The following is a 16602-nucleotide window of genomic DNA, read 5'->3' on the forward strand; positions in this document are numbered from 1 at the left end:
TGGATTGTGTGTCCAGGATGGCCCCAGAATGCAGGTTTGTTCTCATGGGTCCATGGGAGACTTTTCCTCTCCATGGATCCTGGTGGATCTCCATAGTTTGGTGGCTTTTTCGGGGATGGGAAGAGTGTTTTTCCATCTTAGCAGTGCCCCAAAACAGGGATTCCAGAGACGGGCTCTGGTTCTGGGCATCTGGGACATCCCACCAAGGGTTAGGATTTGGGCCTAGCGGCATATGAGGCCTGCAATGCGGGATCATGGTGGTGCAACTGAGAGGGATTGTTTGAAAGCATGTTCAGGCTGAGGGTCACATGCCTGTTTGTGCCCAGCGTGGCCCTCAGGAATGGGCATGGTCTCATTGTTCTTGTAACTGGCTCCCCCTTTGAGGGTTGGACACCCATCCCAACAGCCAGGAATATTGGGGTGGGCTCAGGGGCCTTACATGTTTCTCCTAATCTGGAAGGTTTGGGAAATCTGATATGCACAGTGTCTTTCGGGATGACAGGCAGAGGTCGGTGGTGTGGCTCCAGAGAAACCATTCTGGTGGGCATGTGAGTCATGGTTTTGGGAAAGAAGTCTGCAAACTCAAATTCAGATTAGGGTGGGGGCAAGGTGATCATAGACCCAAAGCATAAACCTGGAGGGCAGATCATCTGGAACTGTAATTAGGATGACAGGAAGGCGGAAGCACAAGCTTTTCTCTCTGGATTGTATGTCCAGGATGGCCTCAGAATGTAGGTGTGGTCTCATGGTTCCATGGAAGACTTTTCCCATGTTAGTGTCTATGATGACCGACCAATGGATGGGTGGTGTCAAGAGGCCATAGAGGGTTTTCATGTTGAGGCTTTTGAGTTGCTCCAAACAACAAAGTTTCGTTCTACTGGACAGGTGGAGTCTGGTTTATTTGCTCCAGGGTCCCCCTTGTGGAAAGTTTGGGTAGCAGAGCTCTCCCATATGGATGCCTGTAAAGCTCAACTCCATTGAACATTGCAGCTGAGGAACATGGCAGGTTCGTTCTGGTGTCTCTGGAGCGAAGTACCAATTCCTTGAGTTGACATGAAATCTCTTGCAGATGGGCCACAATGCTGGTTTCTTACCAGGGAGATCTTAGAATGTGCTGGTGGTTAAGGTGCTGTGCAGGATTCTACTACCCTGGGCATTGGCACAGATGGAAGGGCATGGTTTCCTTCTGGGGACAGGAGATGTTATGTTGTGTGGCCCAAGGACTACATGTTGTACCATAAGTTCACATGTCACAACAGGCTTCTGAGGACAGATGTCTTAAAACCGAATCTCGGGTTTCAATGACGTCCTAGGGGCATGTTAGGTTCACTATTCTGACTGAGGACCATTGATTTGGTTGTCTTCCTGGATGTAGGTGATCAGGGTGTTTCAGACTGTACAATTGCGTTCAGAGCGGTCACCAATATTGAGGTAGGTTCAGGGGCCTTGCGGGTTTCACCTAACCTAGACGGTATGGGCAACTCTGATTGGCACAGTTTCCTTGGGAATGACAGGCACACTCCTGTCACATGGGTCTAGAGACCACATCCTGGAGGGCATGGATGCCACGGTTTAGGTAGTGAAGTCTGCAAACACAAATTTGGATTAGGGTGAGTGGCAAGGTAATTGCAGGCCCAATGCATAGCCATGGAGTGCAGCTCGTCTGGAACTGTAATTAGGGTGACTGGAAGGCAGTAGCACAGGCTTTTCTCTCTGGATTGATTATACAGGATGGTCTCAGAATGCTGGTGTGTTCTCATGGGTCCATGGTAGACTTTTCCTCTCTATGGATCCTGCTGGCTCCCCATATTTTGGTGGCTTTTTCTGGGAAAGGAAGAGTGTAATTTTCGTTCTTAAGGGTGACCCAAACAGGGATTTGGACTGTCAGAATCAGACAGACGGACTCTGATTCTGGGCGTCTGGGACATCCCACCAAGGGTTAGGATTTGGGCCCAGGGGCATACAAAGCCTGCAATGCGGGATCATGGTGTGGCAACTGAGAGGGATTGTTTGAAAGCATGCTCAGGCTGCGGGTCACAATGCCTGTTTGTACCCAGCTAGGCCCTCAGGAGTAGGCATGGTCTCATTGGTCTTATAACTGGCTCCCTGGTTGAGGGTTGATCACCCATTCCAAGAGCCCAGTTTCCTGCCATGAGGAAAGAGGAGTTCTCTATTGTGCTTCATGTTCCCACATTGGCTGGAATTCCAGCTAATGTATGGGGACATGGGTCTGAATACCAAGGAGGGGTAGAGATGATGTACTTGGACCATGACCATCCCAAATGCTAGATATGGGGCCCGTTCTCTGTTCTCTGGTGGCTGAAACTCGGTCGGGGCCCAGGCTCTTTCAGACACAGCACTAGTGTTCATGGCAGCCTATAAATCGGGGTTGACTCGAAGGCCGAGCAGATTGATCCTCATGTGGGGTTTCTGGGCCCACTCACCAGTCACTTCTTATTCGATGGGAAGGTAGAATTCTGCTTTGTGGTTCAAGATTTCCCTATCAAGAGGGCTTGGGGATCAGTCGGGTGAGGGTGAAATTGTAAACACAAGCTACTGTTCAAATCAGTGCCAAGTGGAAGGCAGTTCCAATGTGTAGCAGTTTATTCGAGACATCCAGCACCAGAATAAGGGTGGATGTCAGATATTTGCTTACACTAAAGTTTGTGTCTATGTTGACCGACCAATGGAGGGGTGGCAACAAGAGGTAATGGAGGAGTTCACATGCTGAGGCCTGTGAGCTTCTCCAAACAGTAAGGTTTCCTTCTATTGGGCAGGTGAAGTCTAGTTTGTTTGCTCTAGGTTTCGCCATGTGGAAAGTTTGTGAAGCAGAGCTCTCCAGCATGGATGCCTTGAAAGCACACCTCCAATGACCATTGCAAGTGAGGAACGTGGCAGGTACATTCTGGTGGCAATGTGGAATAGTACCAAGGCCTTCAGTTGACATGGAATATTTTGCAGATGGGCCACAATGCTGGTTTGTTACCAAGGAGATCTTAGAATGTGCTGGTTGCTATGGTGCCCTGCAGGATTCTCCTACCCTGAAGGTTTGGCACAGGTCGAAGACCATGGTATATTTCTGGGGACAGGAGATGTTCTGTCATGTTGATGTGTCATAAATTGGTATTCCAGAACAGGCCCTTGAGGACAGATTCCTGAAAACCTAATGGGGATTAATGAGGGCCTAGGGACATTTCGGTTCAATCTTTTAACTCACGGTCATTGACTGGCTGTCTCCCTAGATGGAGGTGATCAGGGTGTTTCAGACTGTGCATTTGCGTCCAGAGTGGCCGGGAATATTGGGGTGGGCTCAGGGGCCTTCCAGGTTTATCCTAATCTGGAGGGTTTGGGCAACTCGGATATGCACAGTGTCCTTGGAGATGGCAGCCTGATTTCTGTGGTGTGGCTCCAGAGATCCCATTCTAGTGGGCATGTGAGCCATGGTTTTGGGAGAGAAGTCTGGAAACACAAGTTGGGGTTATTGACTTTGTGGCGATGTGATTGCAGGCCAAATGTGTAGACCTGGGGGGAAGCTCATCAGGAACTTTAATTAGAGTGACTGGAAGGCAGTAGCATAGGCTTTTCTCTCTGGATTGTGTGTCCAGAATGGATTCGGAATGCAGGTGTGGTCTCATGGGTCCATGGGAGACTTTTCCTCTCTATGGACCCTGGAGGCTCTCCATAATTTGGTGGCTTTCTCAGGGAAGGGAAGAGTGCTATTTTCCATCTTAGGGGTGTCCCGAAACAGGGATGCTAGAGACAGGCTCTTGTTCAAGGAGTCTGTGACATCCCACCAAGTGTTCAGATTTGGGCTTAGGGGCATAAGAGGCCTGCAATGCCGGAACATGGTGGTGCAACTGAGAGGGATTGTTTGAAAGCATGCTCAGGCTGAGGGTCACAATGCATGTTTGCGCCCAGGGTGGCCCTCAGGATTGGGCGTGGTCTCACTGGTCTCTCAACTGGCTCACCCTTGGAGAGTGGACAACCAACCAAACAACGAAGTTTCTTGCCATGAGGAAGGAGAAGTTCTCTATTGTGCTTCAGGTTCCCCCATTGGCAGGGATTCCAGCAAAGGACTGGGAAGAACAGGTGCCTGAATACCAAGGATGGGTAGAAATGACATACTTGGGCCATGGCAATCCCAAATGCTAGATATGGTGCCCACTCTCTGGTGACTGACACTAGGTCGGGGCTCAGACTCTGTCAGACACAACACTAGTGGCCAGGGCATCCTATAAATCGGGGTTCCCTCGAGGACCGAGCAGATTGATCCTCACGTGAGGTTTCTGGCCAGACTCACCAGGCACTTCTTTCTATAGGTAAGGCAGAATGGTGCCTTGTGTCTTCAGAATTCCCTATCAAGAGAGCTTTGTGACCAGTCGGGAGAGGATGGAATTGTAAACACAAGCTACGTCTCAATTCAGTGCCAAGTGGAAGGCAGTTCCTATGTGCAGTGCCTTATTCGAGATATCCATCACCTGAGTAAGGGCGGATGTCAGATATTTGCTCACACTGGAGTTTGTGTCTATGATGACTGACAAATCAAGGGGTGGCGTCAAGAGGTCATAGAGGGGTTTTCACGTTGAGGCTTATGAGCTGCTCCAAACTGCAAGGAGTCATCCTACTGGACAGGTGGAGTCTGGTTTATTTGCTCCAGGGCCCCCCTTGTGGAAAGTTTGGGTAGCAGAGCTCTGCCGCATGAATGCCTGGAAAGCTTCACTCCAGAGACCATTGCAGCTGAGGAATATGGCAGGTTCATTCTGCTGTCTCTGGAGCGAAGTACCAAGTCCTTGAGTTGACATGAAATCTCTTGCAGATGTGCCACAATGCTGGTTTGTTACCAGGGAGATCTTAGAATTTGCTGGTGGCTAAGGTGCTGTGCAGGATTCTACTACCCTGGGCTTTGGCAAAGATGGAAGGACACGGTTTTTGTCTGGGGACAGGATGTTCTGTTGTGTGGCCCAGGGCCCACATGTTATAACATAAGTTCGCATTCCGGGAACAGGCCTTTGAAGAAAGATGTCTGAAAACGGAATCTAGGGTTCCAGTGATGTCAAGGGGCATGTTAGGTTCTCTAATCTGACTCAGTACCATTGATTTGGCTGTCTGCCTGGATGTAGGTTATCCGGATGTTTCAGACTGCACATTTGTGTTCAGAGCGGCCCCGAATATTGAAGTAGGCTCAGGGGCCTTGCAGGTTTCTCCCAATCTAGAAGGTTTGGGAACTGTGCCGGGCACAGTGTCCTTGGGGATGGCAGGGACCATCCTGTCCTGTGTCAGAGACCCCACCCTGGAAGGCATGTATGCCATCGTTTTAGTAGAGAAGTCTGCAAATACAAATTCAGATTAGGGTGAGTGGTGAGGTGATGGCAGGCCCAATGCAAAGACCTGGAGGGCAGCTCGTCTGGAACTTTAATTAGGGTGACTGGAAGTCTGTAGCAGAGGCTTTTCTCCCTGGATTGTGTCCAGGTTGGCCTTGGAATGCATGTGTGTTCTCATGGGTCCATGGTAGACTTTTCCCCTCTAAGGATCCTGGTGGCTCCCCATAGCTTCGTGGCGTTTTCAGGAAGGGAAGAGTGCTGTTTTCCATCTTAGGTGTTCCCTTCATTGGGTATTCCAGAGACGGGCACTGGGTCTGGGCACCTGAAAAATCCCTCCAAGTTTTAGGATTTGTGCTTAGAGGCATACCAGGCCTGCAATGCGGGATCATGGTGGGGCAATTGAGAGGGATGTTTGAATGCATGCTCAGGCTGAGGGTCACAATGCCTGTTTGTGACCAGGGCGGCCCTCAGGAGTGGGCGAGTTCTCATTGGTCCTTTTCCTAGCTCCCCTCTTGTGGGTTGGACACCCGTCCCAACAGCCAGGTTTATTTTCATGGGGAAAGAGGAGATCTCTATTGTGCTTCAGGTTCCCCCATTGACAGGGATTCCAGCCAAGGTCTGGAGACAGGTGCCTGAATACCAAAGAGGGGTAGAGATGACGTACTTGGGCCATGACCATCCCAAATGCTAGATTGGGGCCCGCTCTCTGGTGGCTGAAACTCGGTTGGGGCTCAGGCTCTGTCAGAAACAGCACTAATGGCCATGGCAGCCTATAAATCGGGGTTGACTTGAGGGCTGAGCAGATTAATCCTTATGTGGGGATACTGCACCCACTCACCAGGCACTTTGTCATTCAAGGGGGAAGGCAGAATGCTGCATTGTGGCTCCAGATTTCCCTATCAAGAAGGCTTGTGGATCAGTCGGGTGCGGGTTTGTTACCAGGGAGATATTCTAATGTGCTGGTGGGTAAGGTGCCATACAGGATTCTCCTACCCTGAGGGATTGGCACAGTTCGATGTGCACAGTTTCCTTCTGGGGATAGGAGATGTTCTCTTGTGTGACCCAGGGCCCAAAAGTTGTATCATAACCTGGTATTCCAGAACAGGCCCCTGAAGACAGATTCCTGAAAACCTAATCGAGGGTTCCAATGTGGTCCTAGGGGCATGTCAGGTTTAATATTCTGACTCAGGACCATTGACTTGGCTGTCTGCCTGGATGGAGGCAATCAGGTTTTTTTCCAACTGTGCATTTCTGTACAGAATGACCGCTGATATAGCGGTGGGATCAGCGCCTTGCTGCTTTCTCTTAATCTGGAAGGTTTGGGCAACTGTGACAGGCACAGTTTCTTTGGGGATGGCAGGAAGAGTCCTGTTGTGTGGCTCCAGAGACCCCATCCTGGAGGGCATGAGAGCCATGGTTTTGGGATTGATGTCGGCATACACAAATTTGGTTAGGGTTAGTGGAGTGGTGGTCGCAGGCCCAATGCATAGACCTAGAGGGAAACACGTCAGGAAAAGTAAATAGGGTGACTGGAAGGCCGTAGCACAGGGTTTTCTATCTGGATTGTGTGTCCAGTATGGGTTGGGAATGCAAGTGTGGTCTCATTGGTCCATGGGAGACTTTTCCTCTCTAAAGATCCTGGTGGCTGTCCATAGATTGGTGTCTTTTTCAGAGAAGGGAAGAGTGTTCTTTTCCATCTTAGGGGTGCCACAAAACAGGGATTCCCGAGACGGGCTCTAGGTCTGGGCTCCAACAAAATCCCACCATATGTTAGGATTTGGGCCTAGGACGTACCAGGCAAGCAATGCAGGATCCTGGTAGTGCAACTGAGAGGGTTTGTTTGAAAGCATGCTCAGGCTGAGGGTCACAATGCCTGTTTGTGCAGAGGCCAGCCCTCAGGAGTGTGCATGGTCTTATTGTCCATGCATCTGGCTCCCACTTTGAGGGTTGGACAACCATCCCAACAGCCAGGCTTCCTGCCATGGGAAAGAAGAGTTCTCTATTGTTCTTCAGGTACTCTCATTGGCAGTGTTTCCAGCAAAGGTCTGGGGACAGGTGCCTGAATACCAAGGATGTGTAGAGATGATGGACTTGGGCCATGGACTTTCTCACATGCTGGTAATGGAACCCACTCTCTGTGTGGCTGACACGATTTCGGGGCTCATGGTCTGTCAGACACAGCTCTAGTGGCCAGGGCACCCTTTAAATTGGGGTTCCCTTGAGGGCCAAGCAGAAGATCCTCATGTGTGGTTTCTGGGTAGATTCGCCAGGCCCTTCTTCTTTCTATAGGGCAGGCAGAATGTTATGTTGTGGCTCAAGAATTCCATATCAAGAGGGTTAGGGGACCATTAGGGTGAGGATTGATTTGTAAACACAAGCTATGGTTCAATTCAGTGCCATGCAGAATCCCCTTCCAATGTGCAGCAGCTTATTCGAGACATCCAGCACCTGAGTAAGGATGGCTGTCAGATATTTGCTCACACTGGGGTTTGTGTCTATGATGACTGAGAAATGGAGGGGTGGCATCAAGAGGTCATGGAGGATTTCCCATGCCGAGCCTTGTGAGATGCTCCAAACAGCAATGTCCTTCTCCTGGACAGGTGGAGTCTGGTTTGTTTGCTCCAGTGTCCCCCATGTGGAAAGTATGAGTAGGAGAGCTCTCCCATATGGATTCCTGGAAAGCACACCTCCATTTTCCTTTGCAGCTGAGGAACATGACACGCATGTTATGATGGCTCTGGGGCGATGGACCAAGGATTTGAGTTGATATGGAATCTCTTACACATGGGTCACAATACTTGTTTGTTACCAGGGAGTTTTTAGAATGTGCTGGTGGCTAAGGTGTCTTGCAGGATTCTCCTACCCTTAGGATTTGGTACAGGTCAAAGAACACAGTGTCCTTCTGGGGAAAAGAGATGGTCTGCTGTGTGGCCCAGGGATAACATGTTTTATCCTAAGTTGGTATTCCAGAAAAGACCACTGAGGACAGATGCCTTAAATCTTAATCTAGGGTTCCAGTGCGTTCCGAGGGGGCATGCCAGTTTCAGTCTTCTGAATCAGTAACATTGACATGGGTGTCTGGCTGGATGTAGGTGATCAGGTTGTTTCAGACAGTGCATTTGCTTCCAGAGCAGCTGCCAATATTGGGGCGGACTCAGGGGACTTGCAAGATTCTCATAATCTGGAAGGTTTGGGCAACTGTGATGTGCACAGTGTCCTTGGGGATGGCAGCAGTCCTATGGTGTGGCTCCAGAGACCACATCCTGGAGGGCATATGAGCCATGGTTTTCGGAGAGAAATCTGCAAACACAAATTCGGGTTAAGGTTAGTGGCGTGGAAGTCACAGGCCCAATGAATAGACCTGGAGGGGACCTCGTCAGGAACTGTAATTAGGGTGACAGAAAGGCGGTAGCACAGGCTTTTCTATCTGGATTGTGTGTCCAGGATGGCCTTGGTATGCAGGTGTGGTCTCATGGGTCCATGAGACACTTTTCCTCACTAAGGATCCTGGAGGCTCCCCATAGTTTTGTGGCTTTTTTAGGGAAGGGAAGAATGCTCTTTTGCATCTTAGGGTTGCCACAAAACAGGGATTCCAGAGACGGACTCTGTGTCTGGGCCCCTGGAAAATCCCACCCTATGTTAGGATTTGGACATAGAGGTGTACCAGTACTGCAATAGGGGATCGTGGTGGTGCAACTGAGAGGGATTATTTGAAAGCATGCTCAGGCTGAGGGTCACCATGACTGTTTGTGCCCAGGGCGGTCCCCAGGAGTGGGCGTGGTCTCATTGGCCATGCATCTGGCTCCCACTTTGAGGGTTGGACACCCATTGCAACAGCCAGACTTCCTGCCATGGAAAGAGGAGTTCTCTATTGTGCTTTAGGTAACCCCATTGGCAGGGTTTCCACCAAAGGTGTGGGGAAAGGTGCCTGAATACCAAGGATGTGTGGAGATTATGGACTTGGGTCATGGCTAGTCTCACATGCTGGTAATGGGGCCCGCTTTCCTGGTGGCTGACAATATGTTGGGGCTCATGCTCTGTCAGACACAGCACTACTGGCCAGGAAAGTCTATAAATTGGGGTTCCCTTCAGGGCTGAGCATATTTATCCTCAAGTGGGGTTTCTGGGCAGACTCACCAGGCACCTCTTCTTTCTATGGGGAAGTCAGAATGCTGTGTTATGGCTCCAGAACTCCCTATCATGAGGGCTTGGGGACTAGTAGGTTGACAATGGATTTGTAAACACAAGCTATGGTTCAATTCAGTCCCAAGCAGAAAGCAGTTCCAATGTGCAGTGGCTTATTTGAGATATCCAGCAGCTGAGTAAGGGCAGATATCAGATCTTTGCTCACACTGAATTTGTGTCTATGATGACCGACAAATGGAGGGTGGCACCAAGAGGACATGGAGGATTTCCCACGCCAAAGCTTGTGAGATGCTCCGAACAGCAAGGTTTCCTTCTACTGGACAGTTGGAGTCTGGTTTGTTTTCTCTAGGGTCCCTCGTGTGGAAAGTATGGGTAGCAGAGCCCTCCCACTTGGATGCCTGGAAAGCACAACTCCATTGACATTTGCAGCTTAGGAACATGACAGGTTCGTTCTGGTGGCTCTGGGACGAAGTACCCAGGCCTTGAGTTGACACGAATCTCTTGCAGTTTGGTCACAATGCTGGTTTGTCATGAGGGAGATCTTAGAATGTGCTGGTGGCTAATGTGCCGTGCAGGGTTCTTGTACACGGAGGGTTTGGCACGGGTCAAAGAGCACAGTTTCCTTCTTGGGACAAGAGGTGTTCTGTTCTGTGGCCCAGGGACAAGGTGATGTATCCTAACTTGGTATTCCAGAACAGGCCCCTGATCACAGATGCCTAAAATCCAAATCTAGGGTTCCAATACAGTCCTAGGGGCATGTCAGGTTCAATCTTCTGTCTCAGGACCATTGAATTGGCTGTGTGCCTGGATGTAGGTGATCAGGTTCTTTCAGACTGTGCATTTCTGTCCAGAGTGGGTGCCAGTATTGGGGTTGGCTCAGGGGCCTTGCAGGTTTCTCCTAATCTGGAAGGTTTGGGTAACTGTGACAGGCACAGTTTCCTTGCTGATAGCAGTACAGTGCTGTAGTGTGGCTCCAGAGACCCCATCATGTTGGTAATGTGATCCATGGTGTTAGGAGAGAAATCTGCAAACACAAATTCAGGTTAGGGTTAGTGACGTGGTGGCAGGCCTAATGCATAGACCTGGAGGGTAGCTCGTCAGGAACTGTAGTTGGTGTAACGGGAAGGTGGTAGCACAGACTTTTCTATCAGGATTGTTGTCCAGGATGACCTAGGAATGCAGGTGTGTACTCATGGGTCCATGGGACACTTTTTCTCTCTAAAGATCCTGGCGGCTCCCCATAGTTTGATGGCATTTTCGGGGAAAGGAATAATGCACTTTTCCATCTTAGGGGTGTCCCAATACAGGGATTCCAGAGATGGGCTCTGGGTCGGGGCTGCTGGAAAAGCCCACCACGTGTTAGGATTTGGACCTAGGGCTGTAACGGAACTGCAATGCAGGAGCCTGGTGGTGTAACTGAGAGGGCTTGTTTGAAAGCATGAGGAAGGGCCTGGTGAGTCTGCCCAGAAACTCCCCATGAATATCAATCTACTCGGCCCTCGAAGGAACCCAGATTTATACTTTGCCCTGGCTAGTAGTGCTATGTCTGACACTGCCTGAGGCCTGACTTCGTGTCAGCGACCCAGAGTGTGTGATCCATATCCAGTATGTGAGACCAGCCATGTCCCAGGGCCGTCATCTCTACCCATCCATGGTATTCATGCAGCTGCCCCAGACCTTTGTTGAAATCCCTATCAATGGGGGAACCTGAACCACAATAGAGAACTCCTCGTTCCATATGCAGGAATCATGACTGTTGGGATAGATGTCAAACCCACAGAATGGGAACCAGCTGCATGGCCAAGGAGACCACACCCACTCCTGAGGGCCGCCCTGAACAAAAGCAGGCATTTGACCCTCAGTCTGAGCATGCTTTCAAAAAACGCTCTCAGTTGCAACTCCAGGATCCAGCATTGCATGACTGGTATGCACTTAGGCCCAAATCCTAACTCTTGGTGGGATTTTCCATGTGCCCATTCCCAGAGTCTGTCAGTGGAATCCCTGTTTTGGGGTACCCCTAAGATGGAAAAGAGCACTTTTCACTTCCCTTAGAAAGCAACCAAACTTTTGGGAGCCGCCGGAATCCTTTAGGGAAAAAATCTCCCATGGAACCATGAGACAACACGTGCATTCCGAGGCCATCGTGGATACAAAATCCAGATACAATAGCCTGTGCTACTGCCTTCGAGTCACCTGATTTACAGTTCCTGACGTGCTGCCCTTCAGGTCTATGCATTGGGCCTGCGATCACATCACCACTAACCCTAACCCGAGTTTTTGTTTGAAGACTTCTCTCCCAAATACATGGCTCACATGCCTTTCAGGATGGGGTCTCTGGAGTCACACCACAGGGCTCTGCCTACCATCCCCATGGAAACTGTGCCCATCACATTTGACCAAACCTTCCAGATTAGGATGAACCTGCAAGGCCCCTGAGCCCACCCCAATATTGGAGGCCGCTCTGGATGCAAATGTGCAGACTGAAACATCCTGATCACCTCCATCCAGGCAGACACCAAGTCAATGGTCCTTAGTCAGATGATTGTACCTGACATGCACCTAGGACCTCATTGGAAGCCTAGATTAGCTTTTCAGGCATCTGTCCTAAGAGGCCTTTTCTGGAATATCAACTTATGATACAACATATGGTCCCTGAGACCCACAACAGAACATCTGTCCCCAGATGAAAGCCGCGGTCAGGACCTTTTGCAAACCCTGAGGGTAGTTGAATCCTGCACAGCCCCTTAGCCACCAGAACATTCTAAGATCTCCCTGGTAACAAACCGGCATTGTGACACATCTTCATGAGACTCCATGTCAAATCATGGCCTTGGTACTTTGACCCAGAGCCACAAGAACAATCCTTCCATGCTCCTCAGATGCAATGGTCAATGCAGGTGTGCTTTCCAGGCAACCATGTTGAAAAGTTCTGCAATCCAGACTTTCCACATGGGGGAACCTTGAGCAAACAAAGCAGAGTCCACCTGTCCAGTAGAAGGACACCTTACTGTTTGGAGCATCTCACAAGCCTCATCGGGGGAAATCCTCCAAGGCCTAGTGACGCCACCACTCCATTTGTCGATCATCATAGACACAAATCCCAGCATGAGCAAACATCTGACATCCACCCTTACTCAGGTGCTGGATATCTCGAATAAGGTGCTGCACATTGGAACTGCCTTCCGCTTGGCCCTGAATTGAACCGTAGCTTGTGTTTAAAATGCCATTCTTACCCTACTGGTCGGCAAGCCCTCTTGATAGGGAATTCTGGAGCCACAATGCAACATTCTGCCATACGGATAGAAAGAAGAAGGACCTGGTGCGTCTGCCCAGAAACTCTACATGAGGATAGATATGCTCAGCCCTCGAGGGAAGCCTTATTTATATGCTGCCTTGGTCACTAGTGCTGTGTGACAGAGCCTGAGCCCTGACCTCGTGTCAGCCACCCAGGGGCCGGGGCCCATATCCAGCATGTGAGACCAGCCATGGACCAGGGCCATCATCTCTACAAATCCTTGGTATTCAGGCATCTGTCCCCAGACCTTTCATGAAATCCCTACCAATGGGGGAACCTAAAGCACAATAGAGAACTCCTCCTTCCCCATGGCACGATTCCTGGAAGTTGGGATGGGTGTCCAACCTTAGAATGGGAGCCAGCTGCATGTCCAATGAGACCACGCCCACTCCGGAGGGCTGCCCTGCACACAAGTAGGCATTGTGACTTTCCGCCTCAGCATGCTTTTTTTTTTTTTTTTTTTTTTTTTTTTTTTTAGCATGTTTTCAAACAAATGCTCTCAGTTGCACCTCCAGGCCTGGTAGGTCCCTAAGCCCAAATCTTAAATCTTGGTGGGATTTTCCAGGTGCCCAGACCAAGAACCCATCTCCGGAATCCCTGTTTATTGGAAACCCCTATGATGGAAAACAGCACACTTCCCTTTTTTGGTTAAGGCACCAAATTATTGGGAGCCGCCAGGATCATTAGAGAAGAATAATCTACCATGGACACATGAGACCACACTTGCATTCCGAGGCCATCCTGGACACATTATACAGACTCAAAAGCCTGTGCTTCTACCTTCGAATTATCCGATTTACAGTTCCAGATGAACTGCCCTCCAGGTCTACACAATGGGCCTGTGATCACCTTGCCATTAACCCTAACCTGAATTTGTGTTTGAAGACATCTCTCCCAAAACCATGGCTCACATGCCCTCCAGGATGGGGTCTCTGGAGCCACTCCACAGGAGAGTGCCTGCCATTCCCAAGGAAAAAGTGTCCATCACAGTTGCCCAATAATCTCCAGATTAGGAGAAACCTACATGGCCCCTGAGCCCAGCCCAATATTGGAGGCCACTCTGGACACAAATGCACAGTCTGAAACACCCTGTTCACCTGCTTCCAGGCAGATGCTGAGTCAATGGTCCTGAGTCAGAAGATTTAAACTGATATGGCCCTAGGTCCTCAATGGAACCCTAGATTAGTTTTTTCAGGCATCTGGCCTGAGAGGCCTGTTATGGAATACCAATATGATACAACATATGGTCCCTGAGCCCCACAATAAAACATCTCCTGACCCCAGATGGAATAGGTGCTCTTGGACCTGTGTCAAACCCTCAAGGTAGATGAATCCTGCACGACCCCTTAGCCACCGGTGTTTCTAAGAACTCTCTGGTAACAAACCAGCATTGTTACCCATGTTCATGAGATTCCATGTCAAGATAAGTCCTTCGTACTTCACCCCAGAGCCTCCAGAATGAACCTGCCATTTTCCTAAGCTGCAATGGTCAGTGGAGGTGTGGTTTCCAGGCATCCATATGGGAGTGCTTTGCTACACAAACTTTCCACATGGGGGATCCTGGATACAACAAACCAGAATGTCCCTGTCCTGGAGAAGGAAACCTTCTGTTTGGAGCATCTCACAAGCCCCAGCATGGAAAATCCTCCATAGACCAAGCAGGGGAAATCCTCCATGGCCTCTTGACGCCACCCCTCCATTTGTCAGTCATCATAGACAGAAACTCCAGCATGAACAAACATCTGACATCCGCCCTTACTCAGGTGCTGGATTTTTGATTCAATCGAAGCACACTGGAACTGCCTTTCACTTGACTGAATTTAACCATAGCTTGGGTTTACAATTCCATCCTTAACCTCCTGGTTAGCAAGCCCTCTTGAGAGGGAATTCTGGAGCCACAATGCAACATTCTGCCTTCCCCATAGAAAGAAGAAGGGCCTGGTGAGTGTGCCCAGAAACTCCACATGAGGATCAATCTGCTTGGTGCCCGAGGGAACCCCGATTTATAGGTTGCCCTGGGCACTAGTGCTGTGTTTTACAGAGCCTGAGCCAAGACCTAGTGTCAGCCACCCAAAGATCAGGACCCATATCCAGCATGTAAGACCGGCTATGTCCCAAGTCTGTCATCTCTTCCTATCCCTGGTATTCAGGCATCTGTTCCCAGACCTTTGCTGGAATCCCTGCCAATGGAGGAAACTGACGCACAATAGAGAACTCCTCCTTCCCCATGGCAGGAATCCTGGGTGTTGGGATGGGTGTTCAACCCTCAGCGTGGGAGCCAGTTGCATGGCCAGGAAGACCACGTCCACTCATGAGGGCCTCTCTGGACACAAGCAGGCATTGTGACCCTCAGCCTGAGCATGCTTTCAAACAAACACTCTCAGTTGCACCACCACGATACTACATTGCAGGCCTGGTACACACCTATGCCCAAATCATAACCCTGGGTGGGATTTTCCAGGAGCCCAGACACTGAGCCCGTCTCTTGAATCCCTATTTTGGGGCACCCTTAAGATGGAAAACAGCACTCTTCCCTTCCCTGAGAACGCCACCAAACTATTGGTAGCCACCAGCATCCTTGAGAGGAAAAATCTGCCATGGAACCATGAGACCACACCTGCATTCAGAGGCCATCCTGGACATACAATCCAGATACAAATTGTGTGCTACCACCTTCGAGTCATCCGATTTACGGTTCCTTACGAGCTGCCTTCCGGGTCTATGCATTGGGCCTGCAATCCCCTCGCCACTAACACTAACCTGAGTTTGTGTTTGCAGATTTCCCACCAAAACCATGGCTCATATGACCTTCAAGTTCTGGTATCTGAAGCCACACCATAGGACTGTGCTTGCAATCCTCACGGAAACAGTGCCCATCACTTTTGCCCAATACCACTAGATTAAGAGAAACCTGCAAGGCCTCTGAGCCCAGCCCAATAATGGAGGCTGTTCCAGACGTATATGCACAGTCTGAAACACCCTGATCACCTCCATCCAGGCAGACACCGAAGTCAATGGTCCTGAGTCAGAAGATTGAACCTGACATGCCCCAAGGACTTCATTGGCACACTAGATTAGGTTTTCAGGTATCTGTCCTCAGAGGCCTGTTCTGGAATACCAAATTATGATACAACATATGGTCCCTGAGCCACAGAACAGAACATCTCTTCCTCGAGAAGAAATCCGTGCTCTTGAACCTGTGTCAAACCCACAGGGTAGTTGAATCCTATATGGCCCCTTAGCAACCAGCACATTCTATGATCTCCCTGGTAACAAACCAACATTGTGACCCATCTTCTTGAGGCTCAATGTCAATTCAAGGCCTCGGTACATCACCTACGAGCCACCAGAACGAACCTGCCATTTTCCTCAGCTGCAATGGTCAATGGAGATGTGCTTTCTAGGCATCAATGTAGGGTGCTCTGCTACACAAACTTTCCACATGGAGAAACCAGAGAAAACAAACCAGACTCCTCCTGTCCGGTAGAAAGAAACTTTGCTATTTGGAGCATCTCACAAGCCCCAGCTTGGAAAATCCTCCATGGTCTCTTGACGCCACACCTCCATTTGTGGGTCATCATAAACACTAACTCCAGTGTGAGCAAACATCTGACATCTGCCCTTACTCAGGTGCTGGATATTCGAAACAGCAGCTGCACACTGGAACTGTCTTTTGCTTCGCACTGAATTTAACCATAGCTTTATATTACTATTCCATCCTCACCCTACTGGTGCACAATATATATTGATAGGGAATTCTAAAGACACAACACAGCATTCTGCCTTCCACACAGAAAGAAGGAGGACCTGGTGACTCTGCCCAGAAACTGCACATGAGGA

The sequence above is a fragment of the Neovison vison genome, chromosome 2 (assembly GCF_020171115.1).
Source record: "Neovison vison isolate M4711 chromosome 2, ASM_NN_V1, whole genome shotgun sequence".
Taxonomy (NCBI): Eukaryota; Metazoa; Chordata; class Mammalia; order Carnivora; family Mustelidae; genus Neogale; species Neogale vison.